The sequence below is a fragment of the Heterocephalus glaber genome, unplaced genomic scaffold, assembly GCF_053883595.1.
Source record: "Heterocephalus glaber isolate CG9 unplaced genomic scaffold, H.glaber_assembly_v1.0 deba00001737, whole genome shotgun sequence".
NCBI classification, from domain to species: Eukaryota; Metazoa; Chordata; class Mammalia; order Rodentia; family Bathyergidae; genus Heterocephalus; species Heterocephalus glaber.
In genome coordinates, this window is record NW_028258445.1 from 3,502,574 (window position 1) to 3,523,554 (window position 20,981).

The 20,981-nt window shown below is 39.4% G+C and overlaps 1 pseudogene; it reads left to right on the forward strand.

Moving 5' to 3' along the window:
• The first annotated feature begins 7,340 nt into the window (after window positions 1-7,340).
• On the forward strand, window positions 7,341-8,499 carry LOC147821429 (CCR4-NOT transcription complex subunit 7 pseudogene; annotated as a pseudogene).
• The last annotated feature ends 12,482 nt before the right edge of the window (window positions 8,500-20,981 follow it).

Genomic DNA, 20,981 nt, shown 5'->3' on the forward strand with positions numbered 1-20,981 from the left:
AGGAGAATCAAAAGCCAAGACAGTCTGATAAGATTTTGGTATAGCTAGCCAGCAGGAAAGTTCAGGAACCAGAGACCAAGGTAAGCCCCATGTTGAGCACCATTTCTGTTTCTCTCCACAAGGCTTTTTTTCTTCTTTTCTTCACTCTCCCCTAAGCCAGAAGTCAGAGAACTCTTCTCAACACGCCAGGAAGGGACTTCCTGACCTGGCTGTGGGGATAGAGGAAAGGAATATAGGCTTTTGTTTTTCTTTCTAGCTGCTCTCATTCACTACATGGGTCCTTGCTGTCTGCCCATTTGTTTGTTGTACTTTGCTACTCTTTTTAGAAATTAACCAGATCTCTACTTACCCAGTTTTGGACCTAGCTTTTCTTTCTTGGTTTGGGTTGTGTTTGTTTGCTACTCCTTTTTTGGAGAAATTAACTTGGTCTCTGCTTACCCTAGTTTTGGAAATGGCTTTTTTTTTCTTGGTTTGTGTTTTAGTATAATCCTTGTGCTAGGATTAAGGGTGCCCCACCCTGGGTGTTGCTTTCTCAGTTTATATGATGCTGGGATTAAGGGAAGTTCACCACCCTGTGTGTGGGTAACACCAATAAATACGCTTAGAGTCTGCGTGGAATCATGTGGCTAGATGTGGGTATACATCAACTGCCACCATTTATTTCATTTTTGCTAACTTGTCTTATGAGCTAAGCCTCTGATTTTGGAGAACAAGAGAAAGGAAACTCTTTTTTGAATCATTTTAAGCAGCACACTGGCTCTTTCCTACTTGGAAGAGAAACTGCTTCAGGCTTTTGCCAAGGCAAGGCAAGGCCAACAGGACCCATTCAAGCTCTCTTTAGCCGACTGCTTCCTCCCTGACTTAAATGCCACCTGAGGCTATGGAGCCTGGCTGGATTTCTTCCTTGTTTAAATCCAGATAATTTAAAACCTAAGCCTGACGACCTGAACAGAACAAATAGATAGTGTTTAAAATTTAATTAGAGATTTAACATGGTTGAAAGGGGGAGGGGTCACGTTGGACCTACTCAGAGAAAAATCAACTAAAAACACAGGTAAGTGGAAGAAAGGGAGAGACATACATTCTGATGCCAAAACCAATATGAAATAAGAGACTAGTAGATCAGACAAAACATAGGCACACCACCTGCCTGGCAAGCACAAGGTCCTGAGTTCGATCCCCAGTATGGAAAAACAAACATAGGCACGGGACTTTATAAAACGGCACATCATCCCACAGGGCTACCAGTGGCAAGGCAGTGGCCAAGCAAGAAGTGCCATACTGGGAAGTCCCCCAGAAACTGATGGACTAAAAGAGTGCACCTAACTCAAGCCACACAAGATAGATTTGGCAAAGAAGGCGTCTTGTCTCTTTAGCCCTCCTCTGCACAAAGGACACTACAGCTTGGCAGCAGATTTCTCTGTCACTGGCAAACAGAGCTGAACAGAACTCTGCTCCATCCCCCAAGGGCCTCCAGACCTCCCACCCCAAACCCCCCCTTTTTATTTCTGTTTCTTCTCTTTCTCTGTGATGTGCTCCAAAGTTGGGACCGCAGTGCAGCTGAAAAAATGAGTTGTGACCAGTGGCTTGAGAGGAAGATGCAAATGTGTTTGGGATTTTAGCAACAGTAATTAACCTTCTGGAGACAAGATCAAAGATCAAGCAGAACTGAGCAGCACAGCCCCCCCAAGGGCATCAGGACAGGATAGAGAAGTGCCAGTGGGGGGGGGGGTGAAACAGAGGAGGTGTTGCAAAGACTGAGTGACTGAGTGGAGCCAACTGTACACGGGACTGAGAACAGCCCTGGGCTGCCCGTGAGTGAGGGCACAACAGAAATGGTAAGGAAGACGCTTGGGTAGGCCAGAGAGACATCCAAAAAGCTGCTGGCTGAAAATTTGCCCCACCTCCCACAAGATCAAACTCTACCCATACTTGGTAGGGATACACGACACAGTCCTGGAGCATTAACTACCTTGGACACTGCCATAGAACTGTGGACTCTGGAAGAATTTTAGCTTTTATTTTTTATTTTTCATTTTCCATTTCTTTCTTTGTTGGTTTTGTTTCCTCTTTCTGTCTTTTTTTTTAAGGTTTTACCTTTATGTATCTTGTTCTACTTATCCTCCTTTCTTTCCTCAATTATCTCTCTTGAGGTTATGATACTTTCATGTGAGTGAAAATCACCTCATCTTTCTGATTCACTTTGATATTCTTATTCTTTATCCTTCATGCTTTCTCTCCTGGCCTGTTCTTCAGTTACCCAAACCTTGGGTGATCATCACCTCTTGTCCTCCGGTCTTGCCTCTACTACATTTCCCTTCATTTATCTCTCTGTCTTGCCCCTTAGCTCTCTTAAGTCCCCCTCAAGGTAAAAGCACCTCACTAAAAGGAAACTCATTGCATACAAGATCCTGGTTTAATTGGATTGTGTTATATAACTATAGATCATGCTCCTATGGTTAAGGGTACCAAATTAATAGTTATAATTTATCACTTTCTAGGCTGTCCTTGAGGGTACTGATATCGCTAATTGTAGTACTTTAGCCAGGATGTCCTACCTGTTGGAATTAGTTGTTCTCCCCTGTATGATAACACTGAGATTGTCTGGGGCTATGACCACCAACATAGCCCAGTATCAAAGGACTGCGTGTTGACCCAAATAAGTAGCAACTTCTGATCCTTAATATATTGGGAAGGTAGAATCTTGGGACAGACACAAAGACCAAAAATCACCTACACCCAGAAGACATCTCAAAAATAGACATTCGCAAGAGAAATGTCTTATTGATACTAGTGATAAAGCTGTCTGCCATAAGAAATTTATAAGCACCAACCCAAAGTAAAATTTTTAAAAATAGAAAATGACAAGATGCAGAAGCAAAATGCAATCCCAGACCTCCAGCCCACCTAGAACAAGTCCAGGAGACAATGAAATAGGGGAAATCAAAAGTCACTGGAAAGCACCGAGGAGGTGAGCCTTTCGGGCTGCCGTAACACTGCCCCCAGAGGGCCAAAGAGGTGAGTCTCTCAGGCCACCGTACCACCACCCCAGACCACTGAGGAGGTGAGACATGCAGGTGCTGCCACCATATCCCCCAACCCACACCCACCCCAGCTGTGCCGACACATTACCTGGATCCACACCACAGAGTTGCAGGGGTCATAAAGGACATTGTTCTGAGCTTGAGAAGATAGAGTAGAAGTGAACAACAGAAAGAGGATATTCCCTGAGGCCCATTGATGAAAATTAAAGCCCACCTGAAAAGTGAAGAAAATCTCTCCAATAAAGGCAAACTAGACCACCTTAGTTGGGGGAGCAGCAGTGTGGACCAGAGCAGTGCAGCTGCAGGCAGATCCCAGCCAGGGCTCTGCCCTAACCTCAGAGGCTGGGGCACACCAGCCCAAACCAAGGGCCCACCTGGCAAAGAGCTGCACAGGCACACAAGCAACAGCCAAAGGTTCACCCCAATACCATCAGTAAGTGGGAAAGACCCTAGCCAGAAGCTTCCTCACACAACAGGAACTGGGGTGCACAGTCCCCAGCCAAAATCCTCCTAGACAACAGCTACATAGGGGCTCTAGCCAGTGGCTCATCTAGATACCATCACAAGTGTGCACAGGCCCCAGCCAGAAGCCCACCCAGACAACAGGTCAGTTCAGGGATCTAGAAGCCCACCTTTCTGAACCCAGAAATTAGTGTACTAATGAGCAGCAGAGAAAAGGCAGCTCAGTGGCTTGCTGAGAATTAAAGACCACTGGATGAGCAAAAAGTTGCCTCAACAAAGGCACAGCAGGCTGCATCTGTTGAAATGAGAAGACACGTAAACAAGCCTCAAAACCAGACTTCCAGATCACCTAAAGCAACCCCAAAGGGAAACAAAATGGAACAATCTGATACTCAACCACCTGAACTCCCTGAACTGGCAACAAAAGAGAATCTCGAAAAAATGAAATAAAAGATAATTTGTCAGATAACAGCAGAGATTATCCCCATAGTGCAAGACATGATTAATAAATCTAGAGAGGACATAGATAAAAAAATAGAGGATCTGAGGAACATGATGGAATCCCAACATAGAAAACAAATGGAATCTGTAAAACAGATGCAAACAGATTTCCAGGAGATTAAAAACTCCATTGAAAGTTTACACAGCAGAATGAACCAATGTAAGGACAGAATTTCAGATATAGAAGACAAGATTACAATCAGTGACCAGGAAAAAAAATTTCTTTAAAATAGTAAGGGACCATGAGAAATCAATCCAGCAGCTGCTAGAAAATGCAAAGAAGAATAACAAGACTGATTGGAATCAATGAAGAAACAGGAGAGAGTGCAGATGACATAAAAAACTGTTCACAGAAGTGATGGCAGAAAACTTCCCAAGCAGGGGGAAAGAACTTGATATAAAGATAAGGGAGGCATAAAGGACTTCAACTAGCCTTGATCAAAAAAAAATCTACACATAGACATATAATAGTTAAGATTCCAGAAACCAAACAGAAGAACAAAATTCTACAAGCAGTGAGAGAAAAGAAACAAATCACATGCAAAAGAAAGCCCATCAGAATCACAGCAGACTTCTCAGTGCAAACCCTCAAGGCAAGAAGATCTTGGAGTGACGTATTGCAAGCCCTAAAGGAAAACAGCCTCCAACCCAGACTGATGTACCCTGCAAAATTATCTTTCAAAATTGATGGTGAAATAAGATAATTTCATGACAAAGAGCACCTTAGAACTTCTTGAATACTAAGCCCGCGCTCCAAAACATTTTAGACAATATCCTAGGAAAAGACAACGAGAATCACAACCCCAGGAAGGCCAGCAGAGTGAATCCGTCGGGTGCGACAAGAAATTAAACCCAAAAGGGAAGAATCCAACAAACAGAAAAAGTCATGGCAATGATAAGTCAATATGTATGAGTTATAACCATCAATGTTAATGGTCTCAATTCACCAATCAAAAGAAATAGACCGGCAGAATGGGTCAAGAAGCAAGATCCAACAATATGCTGCATACAAGAAACACAATTAAAAAAGAAACTCATAGACTGAAAGTTGAAGGGTGGAAAACAATACTCCATGCGACAGGAACACAAAAAAACCAGGAGTAGCTATCCTCTTTGCAGATCAAGTGGATTTGAAACCAAAATCTGAAACACTTCTGGTCCCAAGAATTTCAGATAAGAGACAGTCAACCTGTATGTACAAATCTATTGTGAACATATGTTTTCATTTCTCTTAAGTAAAAACTTAAGAACAGAACTGTTGGTTGTTAACAGTAATACAAGAAATTTCTGTATTTTTTTCCAAAATGGGCTTATCATTTTACATTCACATTAGCAGTATTAGATAGTTCTAACTGGTTCACACCTAAGTTGACATTTGTTCTTTTAAAACTTTTAACTTCATCTCCCTACTGAGTGTATAATCTGATCTTCTTATTGTACTGATTAGTACTTTTCTGATTCTAGTGTTGCCCACCTTTCCTTGTGCTGTACTGGCTATTTATCATCTTGTGTCTACTTTTTCATTGAGTTGTCTATTAATGAGCTATAAGAGTTCTTTATATATTCTGGTCATAGGGTATATGCATTATAAATATGGTCTGTTTAAGGACTACTTTTCATTTTCTTAACGATGTCTTTTAAAGTTCTAAATTTTGATGGAATCTCATTTATCAATTTTTTCTTTTCCTTTTTTTTCTTTCTTTCTTTTTTTTTTTTTTTTTTTTTGGTACTGTGGATTGAACTTGGGTCTTTGCACTTGCACAGAAGGCAGTGGAACCACTGAGCTAAATCCCCAGCCCTCAATTTTTTCTTTTATACATCATGTTTTTTGTATCCTAGGAAGTTCTTGCCTACCCTAAATTCATGAACATTTTCCCTTACAATTTCTTCTTAAAATTTTATAGTTTTAGTCTTCCATATTTAGGTTCATAGATCCTTTCAAGTTATTTTTATGTATGGAAACAAAGGGTTGGGGTTAATCTTTTACATATGGATACCAGGTGTTCTAGTACCATTTGTTGAAAACATTATCTTTTCCTCTGCTCTTGAGTTGAGTTTATATTTTATAAAGTGTTAATGTTAAATATTTCAAAAATCAGCGGGCCATATATGTGTGGTTCTATTTCTAGATTCTCTGTTTTATTCCTTTGATCTATATGTCTTTCCTTATACCAACATTGCCTTGATTACTGTTGCTTTAGAAGAAGTTTTCAAATTAGGTAATAGATGTCTTCCAACACTGCTAATTTTTTTCTTTTTACTTTTCCAGGTCCTTTGTACTCCTACATAACTTTTAAATTCAATATCCAATTCTTCATTTATAACAACTATACATAGACCTGAATTTTTATATATACCTTGTGTTTTCTAATCCTGCTAAATTCAAGTACAAGTTCTAGGGGCTTCTAGAGATTTCTTAGTATTTTCTCTGTAGATGATCATTTCATCTACATATAAAGATTTTGCTTCTACTTTGCCAATCCTGTGCTATTTGTTTATTTTTATTGCCAGACTATTTTGGTTTAGGCCTATGCTTCAAAGTTTAATGGACAGATGAAGAGTAAGCATATCTGCCCTTGTTCCCCACCTTAGGGAGAAAGCATTGTATCTTCTCCATTCATATAAGGCATTCTCGCTGGAAGTATGGAGTGCATGTCTTTAATCTGTTGAGAAGGTTCTGTTCTACTTCTAGTCTCTTTGCTAGCTTTTACCATGAACAGCTGTAGAATTTAGTCCAATACGTTTTCTCCAACTACTGACAGGATCATATGGCTTTCTCCTTTCCTCTGTTAAAATGATGACTTTTGGGGGTGGATCTTCCAATGCTGAACCAACACTGCCATCCCTATAACAAAACCACTTTCTACGTACTGCCAGACCTGACTTCTAATAGTTTGTTTTGTTAAAGAAATTTCTATGTTCATACTTTTTTCTTCTATTATCTTTATCCAGTTTTAGGATTAGCACAATGTTGATTTCCTAAAATGAGGGGAGAAGTGTTCCTTCTTTTTTCTGCTTTAGATGTTTGATATAATTTATCAGTTAAAATGTATATGAGCCTGCTGTTGTCACATAGGTAGGTTTTCAAGCTAGGAATATACTTTCTTTAATAGGTGCTATTCAAGTTTTATATTTCTTCCAGAGTCAGTTTCATTGTCTTCCAAGGTACTTCTTAGAAGTTGTCAATTTTATTTCTAAAAAGATTTTTGTAGGTGCGAGAAGTGACGACACAGCACGGTGCAGCACAGCTCCAGCTCCCCTTTTCCCCTTACTGGGCGAGAGGTGTCTGAGTGGTACCCGCTGCCGCCGCCATGTGCTATCTCTATGGCGAGGAGGAGGAGGAGGATCGCGAGCTCAGAGACACAAGTACATAAATAAAGGATAAAGTATTTTATGAAACAAGTCTTCAATCAAGTATAACATTTTGATGCTTGGTGTCTAGACTTCTTTGTGCTCTCACTATGCCAGCAGGAACTGTAAATCATAGCCAAAGAATATGTGAAGTTTGGGCTTGTAACCTGGATGAAGAGATGAAGAAAATTCGTCAAGTTATCCGAAAATACAATTATGTTGCTATGGACACCGAATTTCCAGGTGTGGTTGCAAGACCAATTGGAGAATTCAGGAGCGATGCTGACTATCAGTACCAACTATTTCGGTGTAATGTAGACTTATTAAAGATAATTCAGCTAGGACTGACATTTATGAATGAGCAAGGAGAATACCCTCCAGGAACTTCAACTTGGCAGTTTAATTTTAAATTTAATTTGACGGAGGACATGTATGCCCAGGACTCTATAGAGCTACTAACAACATCTGGTATCCAGTTTAAAAAACATGAGGAAGAGGGCATTGAAACCCAGTACTTTGCAGAACTTCTTATGACTTCAGGAGTGGTCCTCTGTGAAGGAGTCAAATGGTTATCATTTCATAGTGGTTATGACTTTGGCTATTTAATCAAAATCCTGACCAACTCTAACTTGCCTGAAGAAGAACTTGACTTCTTTGAGATCTTTTGATTGTTTTTTCCTGTAATTTATGATGTGAAGTACCTCATGAAGAGCTGCAAAACTCTCAAAGGTGGACTACAAGAAGTTGCTGAACAGTTAGAGCTGGAATGGATAGGACCACAACATCAAGCAGGATCTGATTCATTGCTTACAGGAATGGCCTTTTTTCAAAAAGAGAGAAATGTTCTTTGAAGATCATATTGATGATGCCAAATATTGTGGCCATTTGTATGGCCTTGGTTCTGGTTCATCCTACGTACAGAATGGCACAGGGAATGTGTATGAAGAGGAAGCCAACAAGCAGTCATGACATGAAATAGTCCTTTTATTTTTATTTTATTTGAGCTACACACATGCTTGTATATAGGTTTTATCTCTGGTTGAATCCCTTGAAAAATAGATAACACCCACCCCCCACTCCCCACCTTTTCAGAGTCTATTTTATTTTCTGGCCTTTAGTACTAAGTATGACCATTCCTATCTCAGATCTTACCAGGTAGAAGTACATTCAGGTTAAATTTGGCCTTAATTTAATATACTTGTTTGCAAGTGTGTATGACAGAGGGTGGGGAAAGCTACATCGTATTGAATAATTTGATAAAAAAGATTTTTGTAATATTCTTTCTATATCCTTTTAAATTCTGTAAAATCTGTGCTAATGTCCTCAAAATCTTGATATTGTAATTTTTTAAAAATGTATAATTGATATTGTAAAATAGAAAGAAAATGTCTAAAGGAGTAGGGGAAGTGGGAGGGGCAAGGGAAAGGAAAGAAAGGAAAAGAAAAAATATGAGAAAAGGAAAAAAATGGAAACAAAGTCTTTGTAAATAGGGAAGGGTGGAGGGGGTGAAGGGAGGGCAAGGGAATGGGGAAAAAATAAGAACCAAGATGCGTCATGTAAAAGTACAAGATCCCAATGATGAATGTAACTGTATTGTATACCTAAAATGTACCAATAAGCTTAATGGAAAAAAAAAAAGCAGTCACTCACCTGATTTTCCTGAGATGATAGAAACCAAAGTCAGAAAATAAATACAGGAGGTTATAGAGAAAATAATCTCTCATGTAGAAAAAGAAACAATAATCAAAATGAAAGACATGCTCAATGAATCTAGAGTAGGTACAGATTAAAAAAATAGAGAAGGGCCGGAGATTTAGCTCAGTGGTTCCAGCACCTGGCTCGCAAGCAGAAGGTCCCGAGTTCGATCCCCAGTAAGAAAAAAAAAAAATAGAGGAGATTAAGAAAATGATGGAAAACATAAGTGCTCAACATAGGAAAGAAATGGAATTCATGAAACACATTCAAAGAGATATTGAGATTTAAAATTCCATTGAAATTATCTGCAATAGATTAAATGAAAGTTAGGACAGAATTTCTGAACTAGAAGACAAGAATGCAGTTAAAGACCATGAAAAGAAAGATATCTTAAAAATGGCAAGGGACCATGAAAAATCAATCCAACAATTGCAAGATGATGCAAAAAACAATATTAGATTGATTGGGCTCAGTGAGAGAGTTGGAGATAGTGCAAAGGCCATACAAAGCCTGTTCAAAGAAGTATTGGTAGAAAACTTCCCAAACATGGAAAAAGAATTCAATATGCAAATAATGAGGCATATAGAATTCCAGTGAGCCATGACTAAAATAAATCTACACCAAGGTATATAATTATCAAGATCCCAGAAATTCAGCACAAGAACAGAATACTAAAAGCTATTAGAGAAAAAGAGACAAATCACCTACAAAGGAAGGCCATCAGAATCACAGAAGATAACTTAACACAAAACCTTTAGTCAAAGAGAGCTTGTGAAGTAATCCAGGTTCTAAAAGAAAACAACTTCCTAGCTGGGGATTTAGCTCAGTGGTGCCACCGCCTGCCTTGCAAGCACAAGGTCCCAAGTTCAATCCCTGGTACAAAAAAAAAAAAACAACTTCCAACCCAGATTGATGTACCCTGCAAAACTATCTTTCAAATTCAATGGAGAAATAAGATACTCCATGACAAAGAACACCTAAAGAAATTCATGACCACTAAACCAGCTTTACAAAATGCCCTGAAGGATATTTTAGAAAGAGATAATGAAGTCTCCAATTCTAAGAACATCAATAGAAAGAAGCCACCAGGCAGAGCAAGCAATTAAACAGTGGGGAAAGACAGGGAACCAACAGCAGGATAGTAACATGACAAGGATAACCCAATATATTTCAGTTATAACCAATGCAAAAGTATCCAACTCACCAATCAAAAGAAACAGACTGGCAGAATGGGTCAAGAAACAAGATCCAAAAATGTGCTGCATATAGGAAACACATTTAACCCAAAAAGAAATATATAGTTTAAAAGTTAAAGGATGGAAAATATAACTCCATGTGACAGGAAGCCAGAAAAAAGCAAGGGTAGCTATACTATTTGCAGACAAATTGGATTTCAAGCCAAGACTAATTAAGAGAGACAAAAAAGGTCACTATATCCTTGTAAGGAGAACAATCTCAGAAGAAGAGATAACAATTATAAATATATATGCATCAAATATCAATGCACCAAACTATGCGATAACTTTTTTCCAGTACCAGAAATCAAACTCAGGACCTTGTGCTTGCCAGCCAAGTGCAGCACCACTGAGCTACATCTCCAGCCCTCTGACTATGTAAAACAAATATCAGTGTACATGAAAAATCAAATAAGCACTAATACAATTGTAATGGGGACCTCAATGCCCCACTGTCACAAATAGATCAACTAGACACACAACAACAACAAAATATTAGGACTGAACTAAACCTGTGAACAAATGGACTTAGTACATATCTACAAAGTGTTCCACTCCACAGCATCATGGGATGTTCTCCAAAATATACCACATATTAACCCATAAAACATGCTTAAGTAAATGAAAGGAATTGAAATCATCCCTTGCATATTCTCTGACCACAGTGCAGTGAAATTGGAAATTAACAGCAAAAGAAACCACAAACACTGCATAAACACATGAAAATTAAATAACACTCTCCTGAACAACCAATGGGTCACAGATGAAATTAAAGAAGAAATTGAACAATATATATAATTAAATGATAATGCTGACACAACAAATCAGAACCAATGGGGCACAATGAAGGCAGTCCTAAGAGGAAAATTCATAGCAGAAAATTTTCATATCAGGAAAACAGAAAGAACTCAAATCAACAACCTAATGTTGAACATCAAATGTCTAGAAAAAGAAGAACAAGTCAAGCTGAAAGCTCATGCAAGGGAAGAAATTATTAAGATCAGAGCAGAAATTAAAGCAATTGAGTCCAAGAAAACAATACAAAGAATGAATGAATTGAAGAGTTGGTTCTTTGAAAATTAAACAAAATTGATAAACCCTTAGCCAACCTTATCCAAAAAAGGAAAGAAAAGACTCAAATTCATGCAATTAAGAACAAAAAGGGTAGGGCCAGGGATTTAGCTCAGCTGCACCTCACCTGCCTTGCAAGCGCAAGGTCCTGAGTTTGATCTCCAGTACTGAAAAAAAAGAAAAGAAAAAAGAAAAAATTCAAGAATGAAAAGGGTAAAATCACAACAGATCCTGTAGAAATCCAAAAGATTATCAATATCTACTTTGAGAACCTGTATTCTAATAAGATGGAAAACACAGAAGAAATGTATAGATTCTTAGGTACATATGGATTACCAAAGCTGAATCATGAAGATATAAAAACTCTAAATAACCCAATATCCGTCAATGAAATTGAAAATGTAATTAAAAACCAGCCAACAAAGAAAAGCACAGGCCTTGATGGTTTCACTGCTGAATTCTACAAGAATTTTAGAGAAGAACTATTGCTACTACTCTTCAAGCTCTTCAGTGAAATTGAAAGGGAACCAATACTCCCAAAATCATTCCTGGAAGCAAGTATTACCCTAATACCAAAACCAGAGAAAGATCCAATCTAAAAAGAGAACTACAGACCAATCTCCCTAATGAATATAGATGTAAAAATCCTCAACAAGGTATCAGCAAACAGAATGAAGTAAATCATAGAGAAGATTATACACCATGACCAAGTAGGATTCATCCCAGGGATGCAGGGATGGTTCAACATACACAAGTCAATAAATGTAATAAACCATATCAACAGAGCCAAAGACAAAGATCATCTGATCGTCTCAATAGACACAAAAAAAGCATTTGACAAAGTCCAACACCCATTCATGATAAAAACCCTACAGAAGGGGCAACCCACTTTCCAGTCCCCTTTCTCTCCCTCTTAGACAGAAGTTATCTTTCAATAAATTTTTCCTACTCTTAATCTCCATTGTTCCTACTCTTAAAAAAAAAATCCTACAGAAAATTGGTTTCAATGAACTTTATCTCAATCTGATAAAAGCCGTTTATAACAAACCAAGAGCCAACATCATACTAAATGGTCAAAAGCTGAAAGCTTTCCCCCTAAAATCAGAAACCAGACAAAGATGTCCACTATCACCACTTTTATTCAATATACTTCTGGAAACACTACCCAGAGCAATCAGATGAGAGAAAGAAAGAAAAGGAATAAAGACAGGAGAGGAAGAAGTTAAACTGTCATTATTCATGAATGACATGATACTTTACATTCAAGGCCCAAAAATTCCCACCAAAAGATTTCTAGATTTAATATCCCCAATTCAGTAGCGTAGCTGGATACAAAGTCAACACTTGAAAATCAAAAGCATCTTTTACACAAGTAACAAACTCACAGAGAGAGAAATAAGTGAAACTACCTCTCACAATAGCATCAAAAAATTAAATACGTAGGAATCAATCTCACAAAGGAAGTAAAAGATCCTTACATTGAAAATTACAGTACACTGAAAAAGGAGATCAAAGAGGATATAGAAAATGGAAAGATATCCCCTGCTTGTGGGTAAGAAGAACCAACATAGTGAAGATGGCCATACTCCCAAAATTGTTATACAGATGTAATGCAATCCCAATCAAAATACCATTAGTATACCTCTCAGAACCAGAGAAATCATTCCTAGAATTCATTTGAAATCAAAAGAGACCTGGCCGGGGATTTAGCTCAGTGGTTTTGCCACCTGCTGCTCAAGCGCAAGGACCCAAGTTCGATCCCGGTACCAAAAAAAAAAAAGAGAGAGAGAGAGACCTAAAATGGCAAAAACAATTCTGGACAACAAAGGCGAAGCAGGGGACATCATAATCCTTGACTTGAAACTATACTACAGAGCTTCTATGATGAAAACAGCATGGTACTGGCAAAAACAAACAACAACAACCACAAAAACAGGCTGAAGATCAATGGAATAGACTAGAAGATGCAGAAACAACCTTAAACACACTCAGCTACCTTTAAAAAAGGGGCCAAATATGTTGCCTCTATGAAAATGGTAGCTTCTTTAATAAATGGTACTGGAAAAACTGGCTTTCTACATGCCAAAGACCAAAACTAGACCCATGTCTCTCTCCACACACAAAACTAAAATTAAAGTGGATCAAAGATCTAAATATTAAAACATTAAATCTGCTGGAAGAGAGAATAGGGAGAACCCTTGAGGACATAGGAGTAGGCAAAGACTTCATGAACAAAACCCAGATTACATAGGAAGTACTACAAAGAATCAAGAACTAGGACCTCATCTTATTGAAAAGCTTTTACACAACAAAAGACATCACCAACAGAGTGAAAAGACAACCCACAAAGTTGAAAAAAATGGGCTAGGGATTTAGCTCAGTGGCACTGCACCTGCCTCACAAGTGCAAGGTCCTGAGTTCGATCCCTGGTACTGCAAAGTGGAAAACAATTTTAGCCAGTGGTTTCTCAGACAAAGGACTAATATCTAGAACATATAAAGAATGGGAAAAAAATCAGTCTACCCAATTTAAAGACCCAGTTCAAAAATGGGCATCTGAGATGAATACACACTTCTTAGATGCAGAAGTGGAAACAGCAAATAAATACATTTAAAAAGTTCAACATCACTGGTCATTAAAGAAATGCAAATGAAAACAGTGCTGAAATTCCATCTCACTCCAGAAAGAATGGCTCTTGTCAAGAAATCGACCAACAACAAATGGCTTTGGGGAGAAAGGAACCCTTCTCCACTGTTGGTGGGCATGTAGACTGGTGTAACCACTGTGGAAATCAGTGTGGAGATTTCTCAAAAAGCTAGGATTAGTTTTTTGACCCAGCTATCTGCCTTCTGGGTATCTTCCCAAATGAATTAAAAGCATCATACCACAGCAATATATGCACACCCATGTTTATAGTGGCATAGCTTGTAATAGCTAAATCTTGAAAACAACCCAAATATCCATCAACTGCTGAATGGATAAAAAAGATGTGGGGTTTTTTTATATAATGGAGTACTATTCTGCCATAAAGAAGGATAAACTTGAGACATTTCTAGGTAAATGGGTGCACCTTGAGAACATACTATTTTTTTGTACCAGGGATTGAACTTGGGACTTTGCACTTGCAAGCCAGGTGGCAGAACCACTGAGCAGGAGCATATTCTTAAGTGAAATAAACCGAACACACATGAGTAAATATCACATTGTCTCCCTGGCGTGAGAAACTGAAAGTGAAAATAAAGACCAAAAAGAATAAAAAATATTGTGAAATAGGAAGAAATTGTTCAAAATTATACAGAATGTGAGATACTTTGCAAACACTTAAAATACTTTAAGCAAAAAAAAGGTATAGTATTAATAGGAAATGAGCTGAGGGATTAGCAAATGAAAATATATTCTTTTTAGATCATGATACACAGTATATTTTCAATTGTTATTCTCTAATCATTTTTGTTATGAAGAATTATCTTTTCATAGAACAGCTTTTATATTTTCTTTATCAATATCTACTTGTATTATATTAAAATTTTAAATTTAATTAAGGAAACGGTAAGTATACAAAAGCAGCACTAGTCCCATTCTTAGTTATTTGGTTTTTTTTTTCTATTGGAGTAAATGCAAAAGACAGTTTTCCTAATTGGCTCCATTCTGGTTAAATACCATCATCAAGGGACTCAAAATACCAGCTGAGCAATCAAGGGGTTCACAATGCAAGTAGAGTCAGCAAGGGAATCCTTCAAGGGCTACAGGAATTTTTCTTGGGGACATTCTGCCCTTCATGAGAGTTAAAGGACTAGGTAAAGGCCAACAAGTGGCTTTGCCCTCTTCTCCCTAATGAGTTAATGGGTCCAAACATGGAGACAAAACCTTCCAGGGGGTTCTTCTGCACTTAAGGGTGCTGGCATCACTCAGACAGAGATGTCTGTCTAGTCTGTGTTAGGGTCTCACAGGGGACACTTCATGGACCCCTTGGGTCTCCTTTTTCTGCATGGGACACAATCTGAAGGAGTCCAGACCCCGTTGTCTCTTCTCTCTATAGGCCCCAAGCCAAGCAAATGGGAAACCTCTTGGACCTTGCCACCATGTGGGTTCACTGACTACACCACTGGGCTATGTTACTGATGAACGGGAAAGGTTTGACCCTGACAACCTAAAACAGGAACAGCTTATCTACAGTTGCAATATGGTTTGGGTTCAGTACAAAGTGGTTGGTGGCTAAAGATGGGTACAGGATGGTACTTTAACTTATGAGACTATTCTCTAGTTATGGCATTTCTGCTTAAAACATACAAGGGGAATTAAATGCCTTATCTATAGGCTTTTATGACTCTTTATCATGGGAAAAGTTTAAAAACTAAGAGGACAGTCCTGTCCTGGAGCACTCACTTGACTCTCAGGGGGATGTGGGTCTCTCTGATTTGTTTGATGACACTGGGAGGTCTCTTCTGCCTTCTTATAGTCCCCAGGCCAATAAATCAAACCCTTTTGTCAGTTGCGATGTACAAAAGGCTAGGGAGTATGCAAATAACAATATATTTTTAAAGAGAAATAAACTACCCTGGAAAGGTTATTCCTCCTCCAACAGAGCCAAACTGGAGCTGTAATACTAGTGGGGGCCCAAGAATGATGTCTGATATGCTAGCTGGTCTTACTAGGGAGATAAAGAGGTATATTAAGACAATCATAAATATGCTAATATAGATCCATCCTCCAGGGAGGGAGAAGCATTGATAGGATATGATTTCACCTGTCAGTCAGCCCCAGATATTCAGCATAAACTACAAAAACTTCAGATGGGTCCACAGACACCTATGGCCCAATTGCTGGACACAGCCATTTCTGATCTCAACAATCAGGACCCAGAAGAGAGACAGAAGAGAAAGACTAGGATTATAGCTGTTGAAATTGGTGATGCTTTGAATTCACCAAGATCATCTAGGGAAAAACCCAGGGACAACCAGGGGAAATGCTCTGTTTCAAGTGAAAGAGGACTGGACCCTGGGCACGAGATTGCACCAAGCCTCTGCCTGGGCTCTGCTCTGTATGTGAAACAGCTAATGCACCTGATTTGTGCCATTAGAGGCTGGACTGTCCCCACTCCTAGAGAGGGGTTAGGCCAGACAGACAAAACCCTCATGATTGAACAGGCCCAGGAGAACCTGCAATGCCCCTGTCCATGGACATCACTATCTCCTCCAAGGAACCTTGGGTAATCTTGAACATCATGGGGGAGCCAGTTCAACTGCTTATTGATACAGGGCAGCTCATACTGTTTTAATTTCCTTCTCTCTCCTAGTCAAAGATTCTTTACTCTTCCTCTGACATGTCACTGTGAAGGCCAAATGTTTAAAAATGAGTTTCTAATTGTCCCACAGTGACCTACTCCTTTGCTAGGAAATGATTTACTAGCAAAATTGGTGGCAATTGTCAAGTTCCAGCTAAGGCCAAAATGGGTTTTACTTGCTAGGATTATACCAAGTCTCCCTAACCAAATTAGCCAACAAGTGGATTGTGTTGTATGATATAATGGAATACCTGGTAGAACAAACTCTGCTGGTTATATGACTAAAAGACCTCAGCAGAATTCCTAACTGAAACCAGTGTCCAATCAAGGAAGAGGCACATATGCCTCTCATAGACAATTTTCTCAAATATGGCCTTCTGAAGCCTTGTCAGTCCCCTTACAATGCTCTCATTTTGCCTGTCGTAAAGCCCTCAGAATATCAGATGACACAAGACCTCTGCCTCATTAACTGAACCGTCATTCCAATCCAGCCTCTTGTGGCAGATCCATATAAAATTATCTCCCAAATTTCAGGGGATATTAATTGATTCTCAGTCTTAGATTTAAAAGATTCATTTTTGGGCTGGTGATTTAGCTCAGTGGTTTCACCGCCTGCTGCGCAAGTGCAAGGACCTGAGTTCGATCCCCAGTACCAAAAACAAAAAAAAAGATTCATTTTTCTCCATCCTCCTGCATCTAAACTCCCATCTTCTGTTTGCCTTTGAATGAGAAAATCCCATTTCAAGAGAAAAGCAGTAATATACTTAGTTCTCCCACAAGGGTTTGGAGACAATCCTCACTGTTTTGCTCAGGCATGAGAGAAAGACTTGAGGAACTTAAAAGTTTAAACAGGGAGCCATCCTACAATATGTAGATGACATTCTAGTTTGTAGCCCAACTTGGAAATTATCTAACACTGTACAGACTCTCAGCTTTCTAGCTAAGAAGGGATATAAAGTTTCCAAAGAAAGGGCTCAGATATCCTTCCAAACAGTTCAATATCTGGAGAATGACAGCTATCTAGGGACTAAATCTAGGCTTCTGTGATCTTGGGCTTCCTACCACCAAACAACAGCTTCATTCCTTCCTGGGGATGGCAACCTTTTGTAGCATCTGCCTACCTAATTTTGGACTAATGGCAAAGCCTTTATATTAGGCTTTCAAAGGCCTTGAGTCTGTGCCCCTGGAATGGACAAAAGTTACTGGCAATGCCTTTAGGGAAATTAAGCATGCCCTTACCCAGGCTCCAGTACTGGGAATACCTGACCTAAGAGAACCTTCTTTTTCTCTATGCATCAGAAAAGTAAGGAATCGCCTTGGGGGTCTTGACCCAAATGCTAGAACAACCCTGTCCAGTGGCATACTTTTCAAAAAAGTTAGATGGAGTGGCTTCTGGATGGCCACCCTGCCTGAAAGCAGTAGCAGCTACAGCTGTACATACAGAGGAAGCTGCAAAGTTAACTTTAGGACAGAGACTAGAAGTTCTGACTCCCTATCAGGTCAGAACTATTCTGGAATCAAAAGTTTACTTGTGGTTAACAGGGGAATGGCTTACCAAGTATCAGGCCATGCTCTTAGACAACCCTGAGGCTATCCAAATGTATGGGAAAAGAGACCTGCCAGCTCCTGGCCCAGGAGGACCCCTATTGTCCTTCCTGGAGACCAAGTCCTTATAAAACTTGGATATAAGGGACACTTGCTTAAGAATTAAAGCCAAAATGGAAAGACCCCTTCTCAGTAATCCTTGCCATACCCACTGCAGTAAAGGTGGCAGGGATAGGTAATTGGATTCATCTTTCTATAATAAAGCCAGTCCCATCTGAACTGTCTGAAGAACAAGATCACCCAAAAGGAGAAAGCTACTTCTGAGCATCTAGAAGACTTGAGATTTCTCTTCAAAAAGCAGGGCTCCAGTGCTACTACAGGAAGTGTGGAAATCTGACCTGCTCCTTATATTTGGGCTAACAGCAAAGGACCATGGTCATTAACTCTTTTCTTATTGTTTTCTGACAGGTTTTTCTTCTTCAACACAGCCAGTAAGTCACAGCACTCCAAATGTAGTTGGAGAGCACATAATCCCCAGTAGGTAGGGTCTACAGCCCCTTCCAGTTTAAAGAAGCTATAGAAGACAGAGACCTCAACTCCCTCAGCACCCCATATAAAATTACAGGGATTTGTCTCTCAGGGGGAAATGAGATAGGAGATTAGGGTGTGGCAAAGCTGGCTGGGGAAATAGACATGCTGTCAATTACAAGATCCCAGAACACATGTGCAGAACAGTTCCCGAAGCCCTGCACATGGAATTCTGTCTTAGTTGCTTTTTCATTGTTGAGACAAAATACCTGACACCCAGAAGTTAAAGGAGGAAAGGTTTATTTCACCTCACAGTTTGTAGAGGTTTCAGTTCATAGTTGGCTGGCTCCAAAGCAGGGTGGCACGGCAGAGGGGGATCACAGAGGAGAAACAGTTTATGGCAGAGCAGGGCAGGCAGAAGGCAGCAAAGCAGAAAAATAGCAAAGCAGCAGCCACAGCAATGAAATAGCAGAAGCTGCATTTATATTCTATCCAGGCTGTAACCTATTGATTGGTACCACCCACACCCAGGGTGGGGCACCTTTAATCCCAGCATCACACACCCTAGATCTAGGACCCTCCAAAAAGCCCCACCTATGAGTGCATGAGGCTTTGGGGAGACATCTAGATAAAAGTCATAACAATACCCTTCCAGTGAAGATGAGGAGTCAGCAGCTGGGTGTGGGCCAGAAGAATCCTCTTATGTTTTAGTTCCACAGCCCCAGTGCTTGGAGAATATAGCTGGAAGGAGGAGGGGGAGCTCCAGGCCCTGCCTCTCTGCTGTTATCTGGTCTTCATGACAGCAATCAGGACCCTAACAGACCCTCCCATAGATGCCCTGGCTGCTGCTGCTGTTTTTCTGCCTCACAGTGTCAAAGTCCTATTCTCCCCAGGAGAATCTGAGGGAATGAATTATCTCAGGTCTTTCCTGAAACTTCTTCCAGGATGACGTCACTTTGATGATATATCTAGGCTGCTGCGTTTTTTTCTCCCTTTTCTTTTTCTCAGTTTTTCTAGGGCTTTTCAAATTTTTAATGATAAATCTTTCTAGATCCTTTTATGCTTGTTTTGCTAGTGTAACATCTTCAGATTTTTGTTCTGAGAAATTACCTACAGCAAATGCAAAGTAACCATCTTATGAGGAACTAGAAGCCTTGAACTCACTCGTTAAACAAACAGAAAAAGAACTCTTGATACTTAGAAGTAAACAGATTTCACAATGTAAGTGAAGACTCACTCTCAAATTAATGCAAAGTCAGTTAATTTTGTCTTTTGTTATTAGTGGTACAAGGTAGGGAGGAGGGATAGACCTTAAGACTTCCTTCGTTCTGCATGGCTCCATCCCCTTCAGGACGAAGCAGATGGTCTATCTATATACGGACTGCAGCTTCTGTGACCATCTTCTGTTATTCTTTCTCTGATTTCTCTTGTCCTGGTCATTAACTTGGGCGGCCTAGAAGACCAGGCAGCAAGCATGGTAGAGTCCATAGGATGGCAGGTTTGGAACCCTGGCCCCGAAAAGTGACGGGATGCATACAAAACACGTGTAAGCAACATTAGGTTATCATTCTGTTATTTATTTATTTATTTATTTGGTACCAGGGATCTAACTCGGGTCCTTGGGCTTGCGCAGCAGGCAGTGAAACCACTGAGCTAAATCCCTGGCCATTCTGTTACTAATTTTGAAGATATTTGAGAAAGGAAGTCCAAAATGGCTAAATTTTAGAAAAGTGGTACTGTTTCTACCATTTATTAAAGTCTTAAAAGAATAGTTTTAAATGACTATATTTCATAAACTTCCATCTAATCAGAAACACGTAAGGAAATGGAAACATTTAATATAAGTAAAAAATACAAATAATAGCTAACATTTATTGAACATTAACTTTATTTAGGCACCAGCCAGAACTTTATCTTTTCCCATTTATCTCTTGGTACAATTTAGTGAAAAAATGCTATCTCTATTTTACCAAGAAGGAAAAATAAAGTTTAGAGAATTTAGGTGTCTTTTTGTTTGTTTTAGCAATGAATTTTATCTTCAAGCATTGCCCTGTAATATTAATGACAGAAACTAGTACTGCACTTGTTCTCAGAAGCACATGCCATGACTCACAGAAAAGAAGGGAAACAGTAATAATGAGTAAAATGATAGACTCTATACTACAGTGAATCTGAAATAAAAGGAAGGCACCAGATATTTCACCCCATTCCACAAATGTTGAATAATCAATTTCCGGAAGCATGCAGCTGATGTTCCATTTTGTT